The sequence below is a fragment of the Camelus bactrianus genome, chromosome 22 (assembly GCF_048773025.1).
Source record: "Camelus bactrianus isolate YW-2024 breed Bactrian camel chromosome 22, ASM4877302v1, whole genome shotgun sequence".
Lineage (NCBI taxonomy): Eukaryota > Metazoa > Chordata > Mammalia > Artiodactyla > Camelidae > Camelus > Camelus bactrianus.
The window spans coordinates 28,782,608-28,803,610 of NC_133560.1; the positions used below are offsets into that span (position 1 = coordinate 28,782,608).

The 21,003-nt window shown below is 48.6% G+C and overlaps 1 protein-coding gene, 1 long non-coding RNA gene and 1 other non-coding gene across 6 annotated transcripts in view; 1 reads left to right on the forward strand and 2 right to left on the reverse strand.

Moving 5' to 3' along the window:
* Positions 1 to 11,237: 11,237 nt before the first annotated feature.
* Positions 11,238 to 20,848, reverse strand: LOC141574682 (uncharacterized). Of its 2 annotated transcripts, none has more exons than XR_012501671.1 (3): positions 20,492 to 20,848; positions 13,882 to 14,083; positions 11,238 to 13,243 (listed from the first exon to the last, which is right to left on the reverse strand). It is a non-coding gene; the product is annotated as an uncharacterized LOC141574682 (long non-coding RNA). The 2 variants fall into 2 exon arrangements; XR_012501672.1 differs by lacking the exon at positions 20,492 to 20,848 and adding an exon at positions 20,193 to 20,271.
* Positions 19,328 to 19,399, reverse strand: TRNAG-UCC (transfer RNA glycine (anticodon UCC)). Its single transcript has one exon. It is a non-coding gene; the product is annotated as a tRNA-Gly (tRNA).
* Positions 19,516 to 21,003, forward strand: part of DPP9 (dipeptidyl peptidase 9) — a 37,791-nt gene continuing 36,303 nt past the window's right edge. The window contains exons 1-2 of one of the 3 annotated variants that reach the window (XM_074351042.1): positions 19,560 to 19,808; positions 20,776 to 20,824. The gene's annotated coding sequence lies outside the window, so the exon portion shown is untranslated. Of the gene's footprint in view, positions 19,809 to 20,775; positions 20,825 to 21,003 lie in introns of all 3 variants that reach the window. The other 2 variants (XM_074351043.1, XM_074351038.1) reach the window with 2 other exon arrangements.

Sequence of the window (21,003 nt, forward strand, 5' to 3'; positions counted from 1 at the left end):
AGATCACAAACACACAAGCACAGCCTCTGCTCATGGCCACATGTCACCAGGCAGGAAAGCAGGCCCTCCCTGCCTGAGCCAACCATTGCTTCTGGAGAAGCTGGAGATTTCAATTTTTATGTGAAACTGTGAAGGAAAAACCGGGCTGGTCCAACAAGATAACTCACAAGTCTAGGAATGTGAAGGAGAGGCTAGGCTGGTCTAACAAGATAACTCACAAATCTAAGTACTGGAATACTGATCTGAGTTCTGCTGGACTAACTTGTAAATCTAGGTTAATTAGTGTTGGTTTGCTGTTTATGTGTTTTTGCTAGCCAGCTGGGTTTTCAGAGATACATATCTGGCTTTGGAATGTTGGTTTGCTGCCTCCCCGCCTCCACTTTTGTGATGATGCTGCTGCTAAAGCTGTTCCATGCCTATTGGCCGAATACCCCAAGCTTGTACTTTACCCTATAAAACCTCATGCGCACGTCTTGGAGGTGCTCAGAGCTTCGGAGCAGAAGCCCCTCTGAGCCCGCCAGTGTAATACATCTGAGTGCTCCAACCCTCCGAGTGGTGCTTGTTTCTTGACTGGCCTGTCGTTTCCGTAACAAAACCATTAAAAAAAAAAAAAAAAAAAAAAGAGTGCAGCCCAAACCCCAAACCTGCAGAACTGATGGTTTAGATCTCGGCCTCCCTTTTGCCAAGGGCCCAGCCATGCTGTGAATAGTTGGGCAATCCCTTCACCTTCTCTTCCAGAAAATTCCATCCTAACAGTCCTCCTCTCCAGGGCCAACTCAGCCAGGGAACAGAGGGAGGATCACCTGTCCTCTCCATCTCCCCATGTCTGCCTCCCTCTGCGCCTTCTCTGCTGGTACCCCAGCTCCGCCTTTCTGTCACATGCACACATGTTCACATGAGCGGCTGGGAGACCAAGCCAGGAGGAGGCAGGGAGGCCGCTGGGCCAAGCTGGGTTCTCCCAGGGGCTCTGATTTTGAAGAATGGGAAGATGAGTGTGTATGTGTGTGTGAATGTGTGTGTGTGAGTGTGTGTGTGTGCGTGCTCGCGCGTGCCAGTGCGCTCGCCCGCGTTTGGTGTGTGCCTCTGGCTCTGTGTGCACCGAGTGGATGTTAGAGGTGGGTGGTGAGGTGGGGCAGCCCTGAGACCTACCTCTGCCTGAACTGGGTCTTCATTTTTCACAAGGGCTGCTTTCTGTGCTGAGCTGGAAGAGAGGACCTTCCATCTCTCAGCGGTGGGTGGGTGGGGACCCCCCCTCCCAGGGCCTCCCAGGAGCCCTCCCCCCTCCCCCCGCTCCTATCTCTGGGGCCACACTGACTTGGCTCGAAGTCCTGGCTGCCACTGGTTCTTATTCAGTGACCTGGGGCAAGTCACTGCCCCTCTCTGAGCCTGTTTCCTCATCTGTAAAGTGGAGAGGAGAAAGTTCTGTAACAGACCGGTTGTTGGTGAACATTCACAGAATGAAAAAAAAAAAAAAAAGAACAATGAAAAGAATTAAGAATTTAAAAAGCAAGTGATTTGAATGTCCAAAGAAGAGATACGGATGGCCAAGGACCACAAGAAGAAATGCTGGCATCAGTAGTAGGTGAAGAAAAGCATGTGAAAACCATAATGTGGGGGGAGGGTACAGCTCAGGGGTAGAGCGCATGCTTAGAATGCACAGGTCCTGGGTTCAATCCCCAGCACCTCTGTTAAATAAGTAAGTAAATAAATAAATGAACCAAATTACCTCTCCCACTCCCCAAAATAAGATGAAATGATAATTTTTTAAAAAGGAAAATGAAAGAAAACTACAATGAGATACTGTGGCATGCCCACCAGGACGGCTCGAGGCAAAAACAGACCATAATGAGCTCTGGAGAGTCTGTGGAGGAATTGAGACCCTTGTACGTGGCTGGCGGGGATAGAAAATGGTACAGCCACTGTGGAAAACAGCCTGGCAGTTCCTCCAAAAGTTAAACATAGAATCACCACATGACCCAGCAATTCGGCTCCTAGTTATCTACTCAGGAGCAATGAAAACTTAAGTCCCCCCAGCAGCCCATACACACGTGTTCACAGCAGCAAGATTCGTGTGACCCACGGACACTTGCAGGGGACCCTGCAGACCCTGCAGACCTTGCTTAGAGAGGCAACGTGTGTCTATTAGCAAAGATTTAGAAGACAGAGAAACACACAGGGAGGGGGTACAAAAATTACCCATAAGGTCAATGTATTCTCTTATTTGTTTAACACATTTAAGTTAAGGACCGAGAGTGCCCTCCAGCCCCACCAGTAACTTTCTGCGGAGATGGAAGAGCTCCAGTGAAGAGCCTTGCGGGCGTCTCCTGATGGGACTCGGGTCCCTCTGTCTCTCCCTCTCCGCACATCCCCTCCCACAGGTGTGCTTTACAGAGTCTCATTTCATCCTGATTTAACTCACCGCACACAACACGCCAGGGCGGTGCCCCTAGAGCTACCTCTCTCTTTTTGCAAATAGGATCTGTTTTTGCGTAAGTAATCCACGGACCATGGGACAAAACTCTGAAGGCACCACAGAGTGTATGTTGGAAAGTCTCTCCCTGTCACCCGAATGCCTCTCCCCAGGGAAGCCCTGGTACTGGCTGCTTTTGTCTTCTGAGATTTTAGTCTAATTGGGGCAAATATAAATGTATACAAATATATGTAGAAATAGACACTCTTGGTGTGTGTATTATTTGCTATATAATAGATTATATTCTCACATATTGTATAATATATAGATTAAATATATATACATATAATATATACAGACTATAAATATTATGGACCGAATTTTATATAAAATGTCTAACTCATCTATACACTGAGAGATGGAGAGAGAGATACAGGAGTGACAGCTCTCCCAGCTCTGTCCCCATTTGCCCAGTTCCCAGATAGGAATTTTTTTAGCTTTTACTACACTTGATCTCAGCGAAAAGGCTGAGAAGCAATGAATTTTTTTTAGCTTTTAGAAAAACATATTCTTACTCCTTCCTTTTCGGGGCTGGGGGAGATATAATCCCTTTGCTTTTTCCTCTTCGTTTTATCAAGATATAATCGACATAGTGTAAGGTATACGACATACGATTTGACATTTAAATATATTGAAACATGGTCCTCGCAATAAGTCTAGCTAACATCCATCACCTCACACAGTAACAGATATTTTTCCCTGTGATGAGAACTTTTAAGATCGACTCTGTTAGCAGCTTTCAAATATCTGATACAGTATTGCCATCCTTCTGCATAAACGGCAGCAAGCGCTACACATTCTGTGCTCTGCTTTTTTCTTTTTTCTTTTTTTAAACTTAGCGATCCATCTCAGAGATTTCTCCAGATCCATTCAGTGAGAGCCTCCTACTCAGGCTATTTCAAACCCTCTTCATTTTTTTCAACATCCCAACATACAGACATATCATAATTGATTTAGCCAGTGGCTTTTTAGTGGCTTTTGAATGCTGCTGTAATGACGTCCTGGGGACCGCAGCTTCCCCCGTGCATGGGACATCTTCTGCAGGTGTGTTTGTTTAAAAGTATAGTGTATTAGCTGGAGAAAGGGAGGAATGGGGAGTGAGTGTTTCATGGGACCAGGATTTCAGTTTGGGAAGATGAATAAATTCTGGAGAGGGATGGTGGGGATGGTTACACAACAGTGACAATGTACTTTATGCCATGGAACCATGCCCTTAAAAATGGTTGCATTGAAAAATAAATTTTGTTTTATGTATATGCCACCAAAATTTTGTAAAAATAACTAATTTTTAAAATATAGTGTGTTAATAGAAAATTTGAGGTTCATTAAGGCCAACAGATCAGGAGACAACTGCCATTGAGAAAGAGTTTGTTACGGTTCTTCAGAGGAGGGGAGAAACTGGAGGGTACAGCTCAAGTGGCGGGGCACGTGCTCAGCGTGCGCACGGTCCTGGGCTCAGTCTCCAGTACCGCCTCTAAAAATAAACAATAAACCTAATTACCTGATGCAAAAAAAAAAGAGGAGGGTAAAAATTGACACAACGTTGTAAGCTGACTATACGTCACCTTAAAAACAGAAAACGAGAGGAGAGGGCTCTCCATGCCAAGCAGAGCCTCACGGGGAGGCGCCAGGGTCAGCCAGGAGGCGAGGGAAAGGGGGACATGGGCTGGAGCCTTTCCTGTGCTTTCCGAGAGAAGGAACAAGCAGCGCAGGGTAAGCAGGCTTAGGATGGGCTTGTCTGGAGGATGTCAGCAGGGTCTGGGTGGAGGGGATGCCCAGTTGGCCAGTATCTGGTCCTTGGGGGACTAGGGCAGGGGGATAGCGACCCAGCTTGTGAGAGCCCCACGGAGGAGGGGCTGACAGTGTGGTCTCTGGATTGGCTGGCTTGTTTTTGAAAAGTGCACTCGCAGGAGGTTGTTCACTCTCTCTCAGAACTAGTTAGCTCTGGGAGGGGCCGTTCTCCAGGGCCCGTGTGGCCCCAGATGTCAAAGCATCCGAAATTGAAAGGCATGGTTAATACAATGTCCCTAGAAGGGGACATCTGGGTCCTGGAGAGAATAGCCACTGTTCTTTTAGGCCACTCTGAGGTCTTCCTTGTGTGCCAGCTATGTCCCTGGAGGGTGCCTGTAAGGCTGGGGGACACAGTTCTTTTTAAGAACTCAACTCTTTCTGAATTTAAAACCAGCCATTGATGTGACTGCCCAAGTTCAGGGCCATTAGGGGAACCAGGAAGTCTGCTGAGACGAGACCAGTGGCCACTGTTTTATCATCCAGAATCTGAAACAGCCATGAAAAAAAAAAAAGGCCAATTGTTTGGTTGCAAAATTTCAGCAGTCACCACCTTGCAGCCATGCCAATCGCCATTAAACAGGAACTCCACTTCCCCCGCCCCAGGCTGGAGCACCCACCATCTACTTCCTGTCTCTATAGATGTGACTCCTCTAGGGACCTCCTGTGAGTGGAATCAGACAGTGTTTGTCTTCCTGTGCCTGGATTATTTCACAGAGCATCATGTCCTCCAGGTTACCCATGTTGTCGTGTGTGTCAGAGTTTGCTTCCTTTTTAAGGCTGAATAGTACTCCAGTGTGTGGATGGACCATGTTTTGTTCACCCATTCATCTGTTGATGGACACTTGGGTTGACTCCACCTCTTGGCTGTTGTGAATCATGCAGCTATGAACACGGGTGTGCAAATATCTGTTTGAGCCCTTGCTTCCACTTCCTTTGGGTACATACTCAGGAGTGGGATTACTGCATCATACAATCATTCCGTGTTTCATCTTTTGAGGAACTGCCACGCTATCTTCTACAGTGGCTTGGCACACAAGGCGTTTGGTGTGATAAATCTTCCTCTGATAAATAACTAAATTGGAAAACAAATCTTGATGGCTCCGTATTGATGTGAGAGTATGTTTCTCCTACGTTAAGGGAAGAAGCAGATTACAATAGAGCAGATACAGGGCACGTGTTTGAATCACACATACATCCCTCAGGGCCTTTGCCTTTCCCCAGAGATCCACACGACCCAGTCATTCCCTCCACTCAGGTCTCTGCACAAATGTATCATCCCTGAAACCCTCTAAAAAGCACCTCCTTCTCACCCCAATTAATTTCCCTTCCTTCACTTACTCCCATCTGTTGTATCACAGTTGATTCTCTCTATCCATAGGAGTTCTGTTCAATAAAGTCGCCATACACAGTGACCTAGCCAGTGCTGGACGTTGCCTCCTGGAGGACATCTGAGGTTAGGTCTCTGCAAGCCTCTGATAGCAAGATTTCCATCAACCAAGCAATGTACAGCCTTGTTTTATGTGTGTTTCTGTTTAAGGCCACCTCATTTAATATATATTGTTGATTCATTAGCATTGATCCCAAACAACAGGGCTATAACTCATGCCTGAATGAGGCTCACCTAACACACGTATTTCCTCCATAAGCATCTCAGCCTTCCTGAGCTTAGGACACTGAACAGCACTTCAGCACCACAATTGCGGACCCTTTTAGAAAGCCAAAGCACCACCACCAGCAGCAACAACAATACAAAAACACCCTGAAGTGGACACTTGCTCACAGTCTGAGCTGAAAGAAGACAGAGCATTGCCTGATTCAGCCTTGGTGGGGAACACACATGGTGGGTGACACACTTTTCGCCACTCTGTGCATGTTCGAAAATGACTGTGAAAGCTGGACGTATTCATTTTGGAATTGCAAATAAATGTTAGAAATGAGGTGATTTTGCAAATGTCAGATCTGCAAATAATGAGAATCGAATATGTAGAGAATACATATTTGAATTTCATTACAGTTGTCTGTGTTCCCTAGCTAAAATATCACATGGGCAGGGGTCTTGGTCTGTCTTGTTCACAGCCATGTCCCCTAGCTCTAAAGAGAGACTGGCACACAGTAGGTGCTCAATAAATGTTTATTGATGGACAAAGAAAGAGATGAATACATTTTAAAGCAGCTCTATTGTGTCATTGACATATAATGAGCTGCAGATATGCAAAGTGTACAACTTACTGATATCCACAAAGCCTCACCGCCACCAAGATCATGGACACATCTGTCACTCCCAAAAGTTTCCTCCTGTCCCTTTGTCATCCCTCTCACCTATCCCTCCCTGTCCCCAGGCAACGACTGATCTGTTGTCTGTCACTATAGATGAGTTAGCATTTTCTAGAGTTTTCTAGAAATGGAACCCAACCATATGTACTCATTTTGTCTGGCTTATTTCCCTGAGCATAGCTGTGTGAGATTCAGCCATGCTGTTGTGTGAGTGTATAGTTCCTTCCTTTTTCTTGGTGAGTAGTATTCCATTGTGTGGATGTACCACAGTCTATCCATTCACCTGAAATTGCATCTGGGTCATTTCTAGGTTTTTTGTAATATAACATAATGTAATTCTGACACTTATCACCTGGAGTTAAGGCAGACCCCATAAGTTAAGGGCACAGTTTCCAACAAAACTCTCTTCACTTCAGAGGAATTCACCAACCAATCTACTGAGCTTTGTTGCCCACAGTTTTTCCTGGCATTTCATGACATAAGTATGATTGATCAAATCATTGGCTAGGAGATTGAACTCAGTCTCCAGTCAACCCCCCAATCTCTTAAGATCAGGTTGACATCTAATCACCTCATCAGTGTTTCCTGCGTGACCAGTCCCCATCCTGATTCATCTCATTTGCATAAACTGAGATGGGATCGAGCCTCACCATGAACAACAGACACTCCTATAGCTTGGGAAAAGTCCAAGAATTTAGAGGTTATCTTCCAGGAAATTGGGACAAAAAACAGATATATTCTTTTATTTATTTATTTTGAGGGGCAAAGTAATCAGGTTTATTTATGTATTTATTTCTTTTAATTTAATTTTTTCAACAGAGGTACTGGATTGAATCCAGAACCTCGTGCATGCTAAGCATGTACTCTACCACTGAGCTACACCCTCCCCCCCGATACATTCTTCACAATACAACAGCTGATTACAAATAAAGCCCCTATGAACATGCATGGGAAACAAGTCTTTATATGAATGTAAATTCCCTTTTCTCTTTGATAAATTCCTAGGAGTGGAAAGACTGGATCATAGCATTTTAAAAGCATGTGATTATGGGACCTTTCAAACACACACAAGGGGAAAAAACAGAATAGTGACTCCCCTGTCCCCCCATCTCAATGTTGTAGGCATTCCCAGACATCACATCTCATTCACAAATATTTTCGTGGTCTCTAAAACATAAGGACTCTTTTTAAAAGTATAATCCCAATATCACCACCACTCTTTAAAAAACTAGCAATAATCTTTAATAAACTTAATAGCCTGGACTAGCTTGTCAGGGCACATAACGTTTTTGCACAGTTGGTTTATTCGAAGAGCCAAGAGGACGCTGGAATAATTTTTTTTTTCCATTTTCATCGAAAAGAATATTCACCAAAAGGTAACCATTGGGGAGTGGAATTAGGAGTGGCTGCTGTTTCTTCTGGTTATCAATGGTAATAGTGACCATTAAAATTTAGTTTCAAAATGTGCTTACCTTGTCCATCACCTGCGGACTTTAACTTTTACTACTAGCTGAGCGTTTGCTGTGTCCTTGGCACCAAACCCTCTAGGACACAATTTCTCTTATTTAACCTGGACAACTGCCCTCTGCAGCAGGCATGGTTATCGCACTTTGCAGATGAGGAAACTGAGGCTCCAAGAGGTGAAATGTCTTGCCCCCAGGCGCATCCAGCTAGTTAGAGACAGGGGTCAGGCTGGGAGCCCAGGGGTGCCCAACTCTAGTTTCTAAGTCAAATCTATATTTTCTAAAGATTCTACAAGTTTCTATGACTTTGGAGCTAAGATAATGGAGGGTGTACTCATCACCTGTGGCTTCTGTAACAATTACCCCAAACTTGATGGCTTAAAACAATAGTAACTTCTTCTCTCACAGTGCTGAAGGCCAGAAGTCCTAATGCAAGGTGTCAGCAGGGCTGTTTGCTTCTGGAGGCTGTGGGTGGGGAGGAACTGCCTTCCTCTCCTAGCTTCTGGGGGTTGCCCCAAATCCTTGGTGTTCCTCGGTGTGTAGATACATGTCTCTAATCTCTGCCTCCATCTTACCATCGTTTTCTCCTTTTTGTCTCCCTGTGTGACATCTCCTCTTATAAGAACACCAGTCATTAGATCTAGGACCCACCCCCAAATCCAGTATGACCTCATCTGAACTAATTACATCTGCAAAGACCCTATTTCCAAATAAGGTCACAATTGGAGGTTCTGGGCAGCTGTGAATTTGGGGGGAACACATTGAATGCACTACATAAGGTTAGCTTTTTAGATTCAAAAAGGCAGGGAGGAGGACCCTTCACCCACTCTCCACAGCCCAGTGCCCCAGGGGCTCGGTGCCTGGCTCCTCTGGCCAGGACGGGACTGAGTGTCTGGGCTGAGCCAGTGGGGAGATGGGGCTTGTGGACAGCTGGCCCCAGATTATTGGTGACACAGCCAGGGAAGGAGCCAGTCTTCCAGGCTCCACCTTCCAGGCCCCACCTTCCAGGCCCCTGCACTGTGGGTTTCTGACACTTCCAACCCCCAGCCAAGCTCAGGATGTGGACACAAAAGTGGCCAAGCAGGGCAGGGACATTGGGGTTCTAGAAACGCTTGTCCCACCTCCTCCCTGCTGCCCTCCCAGCCCACTTTGTATGAAATCACCAGTGGGACCCTTTGTGGAATTTCTTCTTCTTTTTGGGGGTGGAGAGGTAATTAGGTCTGTTTATTTATTTATTTTTAATAGAGGCACTGGGGATTGAACCGAGGACCTCGTGCATGCTAAGCACGCACTCTACCACTGAGCTATACTCTCCCCCATCTTCTACTTTTGATTGAGATGTCACGTGCACACGTGAAGCAGACAAATCTTGTGTGTTTGGAGCACCGAGATCATACATGTGTGTAGGCAGTGGAACCACCATCCAGCTGCTTGTGTGGAACATCCTAGGCCCCCCGGGGTCTCCAAGGAAGTCTTTCAAATGGTCAATCTGGTCCTGTTTCTGCCACATAAAATCCTCCCATGAGTCCCATCAGCGTGAGGATGCAACTCACGCAAATCATAGCGACGGCAATGGCGTGGCGGGCGGTGGCTGCACACCAGGCACGCCATCTAGTCCGAAGAGCTTGTCTGCACCGGCTGCCTTTCTCTCCTGACCTCCTTCAGACACAGGCTCTCTTCTTACACCCATTTCATAGATGGGGAAGATAAAGCATGGAGGACTGAAGGCATTTGAGGCCAGGTTGTCTGGCTCCAGAGCGCACATTCTTAAGCCCTGGGGGCTACCCCTCAGCTCAGTCCTGACCCATCTCTCTGGCCTCCCCTCTCTCCATTCCCATTGCCAGCTGATCCCTCCTCCAGGAATGCGCCACCTCTAGACGGTCATGTGGCCACTTCTTGTTTCACAGGCAGGTACTTGAATGTCACCTTCTACAATCCCAGAACCTAGCAGTCCAGGGTCAGGGGCTCAGGTCAGGGGGCCAGAGATGGGGAGAGACAGAGACAGGGTGGGAATTAAAAGACAGAAAGAAACAGAGACAGAAAGTGCAGTGAAAGTCAGAGAGAATCAGAGAGGGATAAAGAGAAAGCAATCATTAGGGACAGATGGAGACAAACAGAAGCTTGTCCCAGGTCCCTAGCAGGTGCTTCATATATGTGCGTGGCCTGGAACCACAGATGAAAGCCACCGACACGGATGCCGTTGGGGGCAGGGAAGAAAGCAAGACACCAAATGCAGGCACCTGTGCACGGAGTGTGGCCCGGAGGGGGCTGCGGTGCACCAGCGTGTGTGCACATGCGCTTGAGAGAGCGCGAGAGCCCTGCCTGCGTGCAGCTCCTTGGCCTCATGGCCTAGCTGGCATCCTCTCTCCTCTCTCCCCACCCTGGGCCTCCCGGCTTTTCGGCATGTCTGTTTGTCTCTTGTGTTTGAGTCTCTGTCTCTGGGTCTCTCCAGCAGCCAGTGCTGTGGGTGACAGGGTGTGTGTGAGTAACAGAGGCAGCTCCTGGGGGTGGGGTTCCCCATGGCAGAGGCTGAAGCCCCCCACCACACTGAATCCCAGGAGGCTGATGGCCACGCATGTTCCCTAATGGCAGCCCCCACCCATCTTACCCACCAAGTGTTAACTGCAGACTCACAGCAGCCTGCTCTGATGCAGAGAAGGGAGAATGGATAGGTGCCTCTCTCCCCCCAGACCCCAAAAACTTGGCTCAGGAAGAATCTTGGGACCTCTCGAGCCAGACCCAGCTGAGGAGTCCCATCCTCAGGCCCCCAAGGAGGGAGGCTGGAGTAGGGGGGTTGTCAAGAGGAAGAGGAGGAGAGGGGGAAGGGCCTGGGGGAGAGGGGACTCATGGTGGGGAAGGGGGCTCACAGAGAGGGAGAGGGTCTCAGAGATGGGGCTTAGGGAGGGGAGGAGCCCTGGGGGGGTGTCAGAGAGGGGAGGAGGGGAGGGCAGCTGGGAATAAGGAATCCCCAGAGAGGGATCTACAGCAATCCTGGAGGGCTTCCTGGACACCTGGACTGCCTACCCCTGGGCAGGTCCTTCCCACTCCTTCCTCTCCGCCTGGAGGAGAGGGACCCCATGTGTGTCTGATCAAGAGACAGACCAGCGGACCCTTGCTGACCCTGGAAAGCCTGCTCTGTCCCTCCATGTGCTTTACCCCCTGTCTCCCCTCTGGGACCCCTGGGAAGCCCCACCCTCCTCATTAGGACTGGTGAGGACAGACAAGGCGAAGGTCAGAACAATGCCCCTTTTGTGCTTTGGGGAGTCCAGCTGCCCCCACGGCGTCCCCCTGCAGCACACAGGTATCGGTGGGCCTGGGCGCCCAGCCCAGGTGCCCCCACCCTGGCTCACGTGGTCCCTTTCCCTCTGCCTCTTCTTCCATCCTCCCTCCCCCGCAGCCCACTGGGCCCCCTGCAGTCTTTAATTGGCTTTTGTGGAGCTGAATTCACTGGGACACTGCGTGGTCTTGGGAAGGGGGGCCAGGCCGCAGCTCTCCTGCCCCTCCCTGCCTGGCTAATTGGGGGGCTTCATTGTCAAGAGGGGTCCCTCCAGACCCCCCCCACTGCCCCGCCCACTCCCCACAGCAGCCTGCTCACTCCGCTCCCGCAGACAATGCTGGGAGCCCGCTGTCCTTAAGGGCAGCCTGCTGTAATTTGGTCTAATTCAGCCCAGGAGCCAGTGATTAGAGCTAATAAACAGACCCCAACCCTGCTTTGTCTCACCCACCCCCCACCCTGCCTCCATCCTCCCCAGCTGCCCTGGGGGAAAACAGGAAGTTCTGTGAATCTAGGAAAGTGCTGGAAGCCCTCCAGGCTGGGTACCCCTCCCTCCCTGTGGCCCAGTCAAGTTGACATGCAAATTAACCCTGACATGAAACCACTCTTCATGGTGGCTTGCAGCTCAGAGAGGGTCAGCAGCACATCTGATGTCACACAGCCATTAAGTTGCAAAGTTGAGATTTGAGCCCAGGCCCCTGGGTCTGCTGCCTGTGTTCCTAACCACTAGGCTATAGTAGCTTAGGGTGTGAACTTAGTTTAGGGGATGAACTTTGAGTATAGTAAGCTGGCCTTCCTCAAAGGAAAGAGTTTTGTTTTGTTTTGTAAGCATGTGATCATTTATTCACTTATCAAGAGAACAAAGCCATCACCCCTTTATTCATCAGATGATAATACAGAATGTAGATCGAATCATTTTAGATGGAAGTGGCTGGGGCCAAGCATTAAGCCTAGGATGTACTGGACTAGACTCGAAACTCCATGAAGCCAGCGGCACCGTTCTTTCCACCGTCCTACGTCCAGCCCTTAGTTGAGTGCCAGGGAATCGCGGGTGACGGGCGCCCTTCTGTGCGCTCCGTGGGGAAGCGGCTGAAGAGCCCAGGCACGTGGCTGCTATCCTGGCCCCTCCACATACTCCACATGTCACTGCTTTCTGGAAGACAAATAGCATGTATGTATCTAGTATCTTTGGCAACTCCCTACTGTTAATTCAATAACTCAACTTTGAATTTCATGCCAAAACATTAGAAACATTTGCTGGAAAGAGATTTCTAGAAGGAAGACACAAAACTTGCATTTATTCATTCACACAGTTACTGTCTTTCCCGAGCAGCCAGGGCCGGGTGCTGTGGACAGAGCAGCGGCCGAGGCTGGTGGGTCAGGCTGGGGATGAACAGGGCAAGAAGGTGTCTGAAGGGACGATCTGGAGACCGTGGCATTTCTCCACCTGAGTGGGGACAGGTCAGGGAGGGGACTGGGCTGAGCAACAGGAGAAAGGGCGCCGTGGACTCTCAGGGGCCAGGGACCTGCCATGGGAAACCCTTCCTGTGTCCCACTGTGTGAGCCACTTCATACAACCCCAGGAGGGAGGTGATTTCATAACCCCCATTTTTCAGATGAGAACACTGAGGTTGGCACCGGCTCCTGCTTGCCCAGCATCTTGGGTGGGGCCCACCAAGTAGCAGTGGTGCTCGCTGGCGTGTCCGTGCTCTAGACTCTCCAGCTGGGTCAGGGCTTGGGGCAGGACTGGTGCACCGAGAACGGGCAGTGAAGGAGCTGGAACATTCAGCTGAAGATCGTTGGCGGGAGTTGTCACGTGATGGTCCAGCCTGTGGATTCTTTTTCATCATGGGCTTGGGATGGTGTCGGGATGAGGATCCTTCTGTTGGATCTGAGGTGCTGACAAGTGTCTGTGTAGTGAGACTCCCAGTCAGTGGTAGGATTCATACCAGTGTCCCCACCTGGAAGAGCCTGGGGGCAAAATAAAAATCCCCATGGATGCTCTGTATTGAGTCCTGCCATGCACCAAGCGCCAGGCTAGCCCTTATTTTACTGGGTCTTCCCATTACCCTCCACAAGATATTGCTACAATTATCATCCCCATTTCACAGATGAGGAAGTTGAGGCTCAGAGAGGGAAAGCCACTTGCCCAGTGTCACACAGTGAGGCTGAGTTCACCAGGCCACTCAAGAGAGAATGAGAGAGAAACCCAGCCCAATGAGAGGGCAATTCCAGTAGGTTCTGTGTGTGTATGTGTGTGAGTGTCTGTGTGTGTGTTTGTGTGTGTGTGTGTGTGTGTGTGTTTGGGGAGGGGGGAAGGAGAGAGACATATGGGGAATGAGAAGAGCTTTCTCACGCCCCGCCATCACCCCCCAACCCCGCCACATCCCGTCTCCCATCTCATTTACTTCAGACAGTGATGGGTTGATTGTCCGGAGCTAAGAATGCCCCTCAGCTACAGAGAGCCCTGGAGACGCAGGGAGATGAGAGGCCGAGAAGGAAGGAGGGAGAGGGAGCGAGTCTCAGCCACACGTACCCCCCACCCCCATGCCAAGACACCCTCTTCTGCAATCTGCCAACAGCCCAGGGCTTCTGCTTCTTGTACCTACCATTCCTGTATCCCCACGACAAAAATAACCAGCTGATTTTGTCATCATCTGTTGATTGAGAAGGCCCTTCCGATATTTATAGGCACAGGGTTAGCTGTGGAGAGGTTTGGAGACGTGCCTTCCAGAGTCAGCCTGCCGGGGCTAAAATCGCCACTCTCCAGCTGGCTGACAGGTGACTCCACCTGTTTGGGCCTCGGTTTCCCTATGAATAAAACCGGATAATGATCACACTTCACAGGGTCACTGTGAGAGTGAAATATATTAGAAGTGTACCCAGTGCCCAGGAGGTTGCCAGTGAATGTCATCTGCTGTTGTGGTTGTGGTGACGGTGGTGTGTGAGATAGAATGTAGGAACCCCCTCCCCAAATGGCAGGAATTTTGTGTGTTTCGAGAAACCCCAGCATGGGCTGCAGACAAAAGGGACCATTCCACAAATCAATGAAAATTGCAAAGACGGGGAGGACCAGGGAGCTCCCAGCTACTGCAACCCTCCCCTGGAAATCAATCAAAGAATTGCCACTGTGGCCCTGAGAATAAACATGGTTATTTTGACACCGAGGGAATAAACAGTTTAATTTAAAATTATTTGTCAATAGCAAAAGTTCCTCTCATTGAAATAGCACTGCTGTGGGGACCAGTATGGGGGTGGAGTGAGCGAGATTGTTGATGAAATCAATCTCTCTCCGTCTCTGTCGCTCTCCAGTACACAGCTTCTTGTGTAAGTTAAATCGACAAGCTTTAGTTTCCCCATCTGTAAAATAGGCTTAATGAAAGTCCCGCCCCCCATCAGGATGGGTTATGATAAAGAAGTGATTAGAACACCTATTTCAGGACCTGGCACCTTAACTACCACTATTAACTACTAGTTAACCAATTCATTAATGAGTAGTGAACTATGATTATTTTCTGAACTAATTTTTAATTGAAAACGTAGTATCAGTTCACAGAGGACATGAACTGTATCAGAAATGACTTATTTATTGTTTTTAAGAGATCCAAGCAAATATCCTATATTCTTACCATTTTAGTGAGTTTTAATTATGACATGTGGCTCACCAAAATTCAGCATTGCATAGGGGTATGCCACAAGAATTGAGACTCTTCCATCTTTTGAAAAAGATTCAATGGACTTTTATTTTATTTTTAATTATCTTGATTACCTTGGATCTCATCTATGTAGAAGGCAGTCTAGTCTGGGTACTGCCAGAAATTACCTTTCTCAATGGTGTCTCCTATTCGATTCTAGCAATTTCCAAAGCATCTATTTTCACACATCTGCCCACGAGATGGAGACCCATCTGTTGTTTGCTCTTTTTAACTTTGAATGTCCTGGTTGTTGTTACTTGGGGAGTGTGTGTGTGTGTGTGTGGGGGGGGGGTCTTTCTACAACAGCATGTCTCCTTCCTCTATGTAGTAAGCAGTCTAGCCTCTTGCCATGGGCTTTGGAGCCAGGCCACCTGGCTTTGAATCTTCCTTCTGCTACTAATAAGCTGTGTGACCTTGGACAAGTTGCCTAACCTCTCTGTGTCTCCTTGAGCATGTTGTTAACCTCTATATGCCTGGGTCTCTTTACTAATTAAAGAGGGGATGGTGCTGCTGATAGAGGCAGTATCACAGGGTTGCTGGGAGGACTAAATGAGTTTAAAATGTGACCTTTTCTTAGAAATGTCTCAGCTCACATTTTCATTATTCTATGAGTGCTAATCCTGGACATCCAAAGGGATCTGTTGCAGCTAGCATTGGCAAGAAATGTTTTCCAGACTGGAAACATTGAATTCTTCCTGGCTTCCTTTCTTTCTTTTCTCTTTCCTTCTCTTCCCTGTAACCTTCCTCAAGATTCTTTGAAGGCTAGACCCCTGGTAGAACAGGACAGCAGCTCTGCCTGCTGGGTACAGAGACACTTCTGCAAATGCCGGGGTATGTGTTAGGGGAAGGAAGGGGCTGACTTTGAGATGCTGTTGTCTGGGGCTCAGAGTGGAGCTGGAAGGGAGGAGGGGGTGAGGGGCAGGCAGGGGATAACGCTGGGGGATGGGGGGGGTGAGACACTGCACAATGTCCATCATCTGGGCTCCTGCTGACACCTAGTGGAAAGAAGGAATTACCATTTTCATCCAAGGCACTGCCTGAGTTTGTAGCCTCTCAGAGAACAGGAACCAGACCTCAAACAGGAAAGCACAGGCACAGAGAGGGAGTGACTTGCTGGGTGTCACAGCGCATTAGCTGCCTTGAGTGGGTTTGAAGGATGCAGGAAATCAAAATCATTTTAAAGGAGTTTTTGTTGTTGTTGTTTTTTCAGATAAATGAGCTCTCAGGCCTTGATGGGGTTCAAGGGGGAGAGACATATTTTCTGAGGTTCTCTCCCTCTACCAGGAAGCCCACCTGTGTTATTCCGTCCCCATTCCCAGGCATTTTCTCTCCTCTGACCAGCTGTTCATTTGTTCATAATTTCAACAAATGTTTACGAGCCCATAGTGGCATGTAGGGAACAAAATAGATTCAAACAAACAAACAAACAACAACAACAAAAACCCTGACCTGGTAAAGTTCACAGCTCAGTGGGGTAGACAGAGGAGAAACAAGCAAACAAATCTACAAATGGCATTATTTCAGAGACTGGTAAGCCATTGAAAGAACATGGTGAAGTGATAGGAACTGAATTTGTGCGTGCCAAGTCTGGGGAGAAGATTAAAGTTAGTTGGACTCATGGAAGGCCCCTCTGAGGAGGTAACATTGAAACCCAGACTTGGAGGAGAGGGAGTGAGTCCTGGAAAGAACTGGGAGAAGCCAGTAGGACACAGCATGTGCAAAGGCCCTGGGGCAGGACCATACCTGGTGTATTGGATAATAACACTATGTTTAACCTTTTGAGGATGGTTTCCCACAGCATCCGCCCCATTTTTCACTCCCACCAACAAAGTATGAGGGTTCCAGTTTCTCTCCATCCTTGGCAACACCTTTTATTGTTTTTCTTGATTACAGCCCTCTGAGTGGTGGTGAAGTGGTAGGTCTGGTCCATATTAGGTACTAAACATTCCTCAGATCAGCCTACTCATTTCTAGTTCCAGGCCAGCTTGAACTTCTGCCTCACCCACGGCCCGCCTTCCAGTTCACGTAGTAAATGGTCAGGCAATGCTTGTTCAATGAATGAACAGATGGAACAATATGCAGCTGTCAAAAATGATGTCAGAGAAGAATGTTTAATGACGAGGGAAGGTGTGGTTGGCAGAATACTGCTCCCCTACAAGGTATACATCCTAGCCCCCAGAGCCTGTGAAGATGCTTTCTTCCATGACACAAAGGACTTTGTGGACAGGGTTAGGTTAAGAGTCTTGAGAGGGGAGATTATTTTGCATTATCTGAGTGGGTCTGATGTAATCAAATGGGTCCTTAGAAGAAGGAGGCAAGAGAGTCAAAATCAAAGATGTGACAATAGAACCAGAAGTTGGAGTGAGGTGGGGCCATGAGCCAAGGAATGTGGGCAGCCTCTAGGAGCTGGAAAAGGCAAGGAATGGATTCTCCTGAATTCTCAAAAAACAGAGCATGTAGAAGGAATGCAGCCCTGTTAACATCTTGATTTTAGCCCCTTTAGACCAATTTTTGGCCTTCTGACCTCCAGAAGTGTAAGATGATAAACTTGTGTTGTTTCAGCTGTTGTGTGGCCATTTGTCACAGCAGCAGTAGGGAACTGACACAGAAGATCTTCAAGATGTATCGCTGCGTGACAGAGCCCAGCTGAGCCACACTGGGGTCCGAGGCAAAAGCAAAACTGTGTGTTGCTTAGTGTTTTATGTGATTTTTACTGGTTAATTCCTGCCCCCCACCCCGAAGGCATATGTTGCAAAAGTTTGCTTCCATTAAATATAGGAAAGTAAAATGATAAGCTCCTCATGTTGAGAATTTTAATACACCTACTTTTAAGTTTCTATATTTTCAACAATATTCTGGGGGAAATAGCGATTAAAAATACATAAAAACAACCTCCCCACTAAAAGAAAGCAAGAAAGCAAGAAAGGAAGGAAGGAAGGAAGGAAGGAAGGAAGGAAGGAAGGAAGGAAGGAAGAGAAAGAGAGAAAGAGAGAAGGAAGGAAAAAAAGAAAGAAACCCTACTAAAACAGACACATTTTTACCTCAGACTCCAATGTAACTTGGTAGGACACTGTCAAAACCTGTCTTGATTTAAGATTTTGATATTTTGTTCACTATGGGGTTGCTTTTTGCCATTACTTTGATATTTTAGAATAGTGCATTAAAATATTGTTTATCTTCATTATTGAGGTTTTTTGACATCCTCCCCTCCTTAATTTTTGCATCTGAGGCCAGTGTCTCACTCTTCTCACCCTAGTCTTGGCTGTGCAAGGGAAAAAAAGATTTTATTGCAATCTGATCCTAAATTCTTACCATTATCTCCCTTCCTTCTACTATCTCTCGGAAGAAAGAAAGAAAGAAAGAAAGAAAGAAAGAAAGAAAGAAAGAAAGAAAGAAAGAAAGAAAGAAAGAAAGAAAGAAAGAAAGAAAGAAAGAAAGAAAGAAAGAAAGAAAGGAAGGAAGGAAGGAAGGAAGGAAGGAAGAGAAAGAAAGAAAGGAAGGAAGGAAAGGAAGAAAAGAAAGAAAGGAAGAAAAGAAAGAAAGGAAGAAAAGAAAAGAAAAAAGAAGACTAGCTTAAAATGAGTTAACTCCATGTTATGAAATGAAAAGTCATTTTAATTATCTTCTCTGTATGTCTGTTTTTGTTTGTTTTTTCCTTTCAAAATTTGCTACACCTAGCGTCCCTAGAAGTCTTTTGCAGAAAGTTCTTGTAAAAAGTGGTTTGGGCTGAAGCAACATGGTTTATATTTGTAGACAGGAAAGAGTTTAAATAAAGTATCTATGAGAGGAACTAATGAAACATTATTTGGCTTCAGGATGGGTTTGTGAGCAATTTTTGTCCTGGATTATTTCAATAGTGTGTTTGTGTGTGTGCGAATGGAGAATGGGGTTACTGGATTTTTAAACTTCTGTATTTTCCACCTGCCTGCATCAACCGCATGAAGCACAGCGATGAGTATTTACGAAGAGCGGAAACCACCCAGGCAGAAAGAGCCAAAGTGTTTGTTTTAAGTGCTACACTGTGACAGTATCTGTAACATTGTTTATCTATAATGAGCTCAAGAACTTCGACATGTAACAGTTTCGTAGTGCAGCGGCTATCACGTTCGCCTCGCACGCGAAAGGTCCCCAGTTTAATCCCTGGCAAGAACACTTCCATAGTTTCTGTAACTGCAGATTTTAGAATTTGCTTCAAAAGTAACTGCGGTAGAAATCCTGGTTTGGTGCCTTTTCTTTTTTTCTCTGTTTTTTAAAGATATTATTATGGAATTTTTTAAGTTATTGCAAAATTATACAAATTCTAGCTCAATGTAGAACATTTTAAACGGATAGTAAAACTCAGAAGAACTGAAAAACGACTTGCGTTGGCCGGGAATCGAACCCGGGTCAACTGCTTGGAAGGCAGCTATGCTAACCACTATACCACCAACGCCAAGTCGAGAGCCGTATTTCTCTAGGTCCTTTTAGTAGAAGTATTAGGTATTTGTCTGGACGATACCAAGCCACACGGGGGTGTCTTTCCCCACCTTCCCTCCCTGCACAGGAAGACGCCACCCATAGGACGTTCACCCTACTTGCGGCGCTGGAGCGTCCACCCCCAGTGCCCCCGGCTCCTTGGTGCCGGCCGGCCGGTGACCAATCCGAGGCCGCCGCCTGGGCCGCTCGACTTCCGGGTCAAAGGGGCCCGAGCTGCCGGGTACCCCGTGGCCGCCGCCGCCGTCCCCCGCGCCCGCCACTTCCGGGGCCGCAGTCCCGGGCATGGAGCCGCGAGCTTGAGGTGCCGCCGGCCCTGGGACGCCCTGCCCAGCCCGGCCGCCTCCCCGCGCCAGCCCCGAGCCCCGGTGAGCAGCGCCCGCGCGCCCCGTCCGGCCTCGGCCGCGACCCTGACCCGCCATTGACCTGCCCCGCCTCGGCCCCGACCCTGGACCCTCCGCGGACGGGCCTCCGCAGTGCCCTCCGCCCCGGCCTCCGCGTACCCCGGCCCCCGCGTACCCCGGCCCCGCCACCGACCAGCCTCGCGGTTCCTCTCGCCCCCGCCTCGGGCTCCCGTCCCAGCCTCTCCTCGCCCCTTCTTCCCCGCGCGTCGCCTCCGCCGATCGGGCCACCTCAGCCTCCCCGCGGCCCGGCCCGACCTCCTCTCCCATCCCGTTGCCGCTCTGGCCTCTTTCGGGGGTGGCCGCACTCGGTAACGCCTTCCCTTCCCTGTAGGCTCTGGAGGTCCCTACCTTCTCTCCCTTCCCATAGCAGCACATGCTACCTGCAGGAGAGCAGAAGCCACCTCCCTGACCTGCGTCCTGCCTCCACCCCTCCCCCGCTCCCGATCAATTGGCCTCCCCCCACCCACATCCCCAGAGGGTGCAGCCCCTTCTCTCAGCCTCCCTCCCAGGCCTGTCCCCCCACCCACCTTCTTCCCACAGAGGCTTAAACCAGCCTTGACGCTTCCCCCATCCCTGCGAAGTGGCCCGTCCCCTTTGACCCCACCCCTGCCCCCTCCCCCCACCACCATCGTGAGGAAGTCACTTGCCTCAGCGGCGAGATCAACTTTTCCAGGAGCCTGGGACTAAAGCCCAGGAGGGGTGCACTGTGGTCTCAGTTCCTGTACCCCCTTGCTGGATCCTGGGCGAATTGGGCCCTGTGGCAGGACTTTTCTCCTGGGTGTGTTCGGGGCACACAGGAAGCGCTGCAGGGCTGTGAGGCATCATTAGGATCTACTGGGTAGACAGTCAGGCTTGACTGTCGGGTTTCCCAAGCGTAAGGAGAGTGAGTAGTTTTAAATCGCCGTGTTAATAACACATTTACTCTGTCAAGGTCCGTGTCCCATGCAGCTGGAATGGAGGCTTTCTGGACCCTTTAGAAGGTCAGTTGGGCTGGGGCGGGATGGCCAGGAAGGCTGAGTGTGGGGCAGTGGGATTCATTTGTCTTTTCCAGGATATTGAAGTTGGCAGGAAGTAGTTTTCTGCAGCCCTGGGGTCACAGCCCTCAGGGAAGGCTGACTGCAGCTTTGTGCTCTGGCTGGAGACTTTTCTGTCTCTCCAG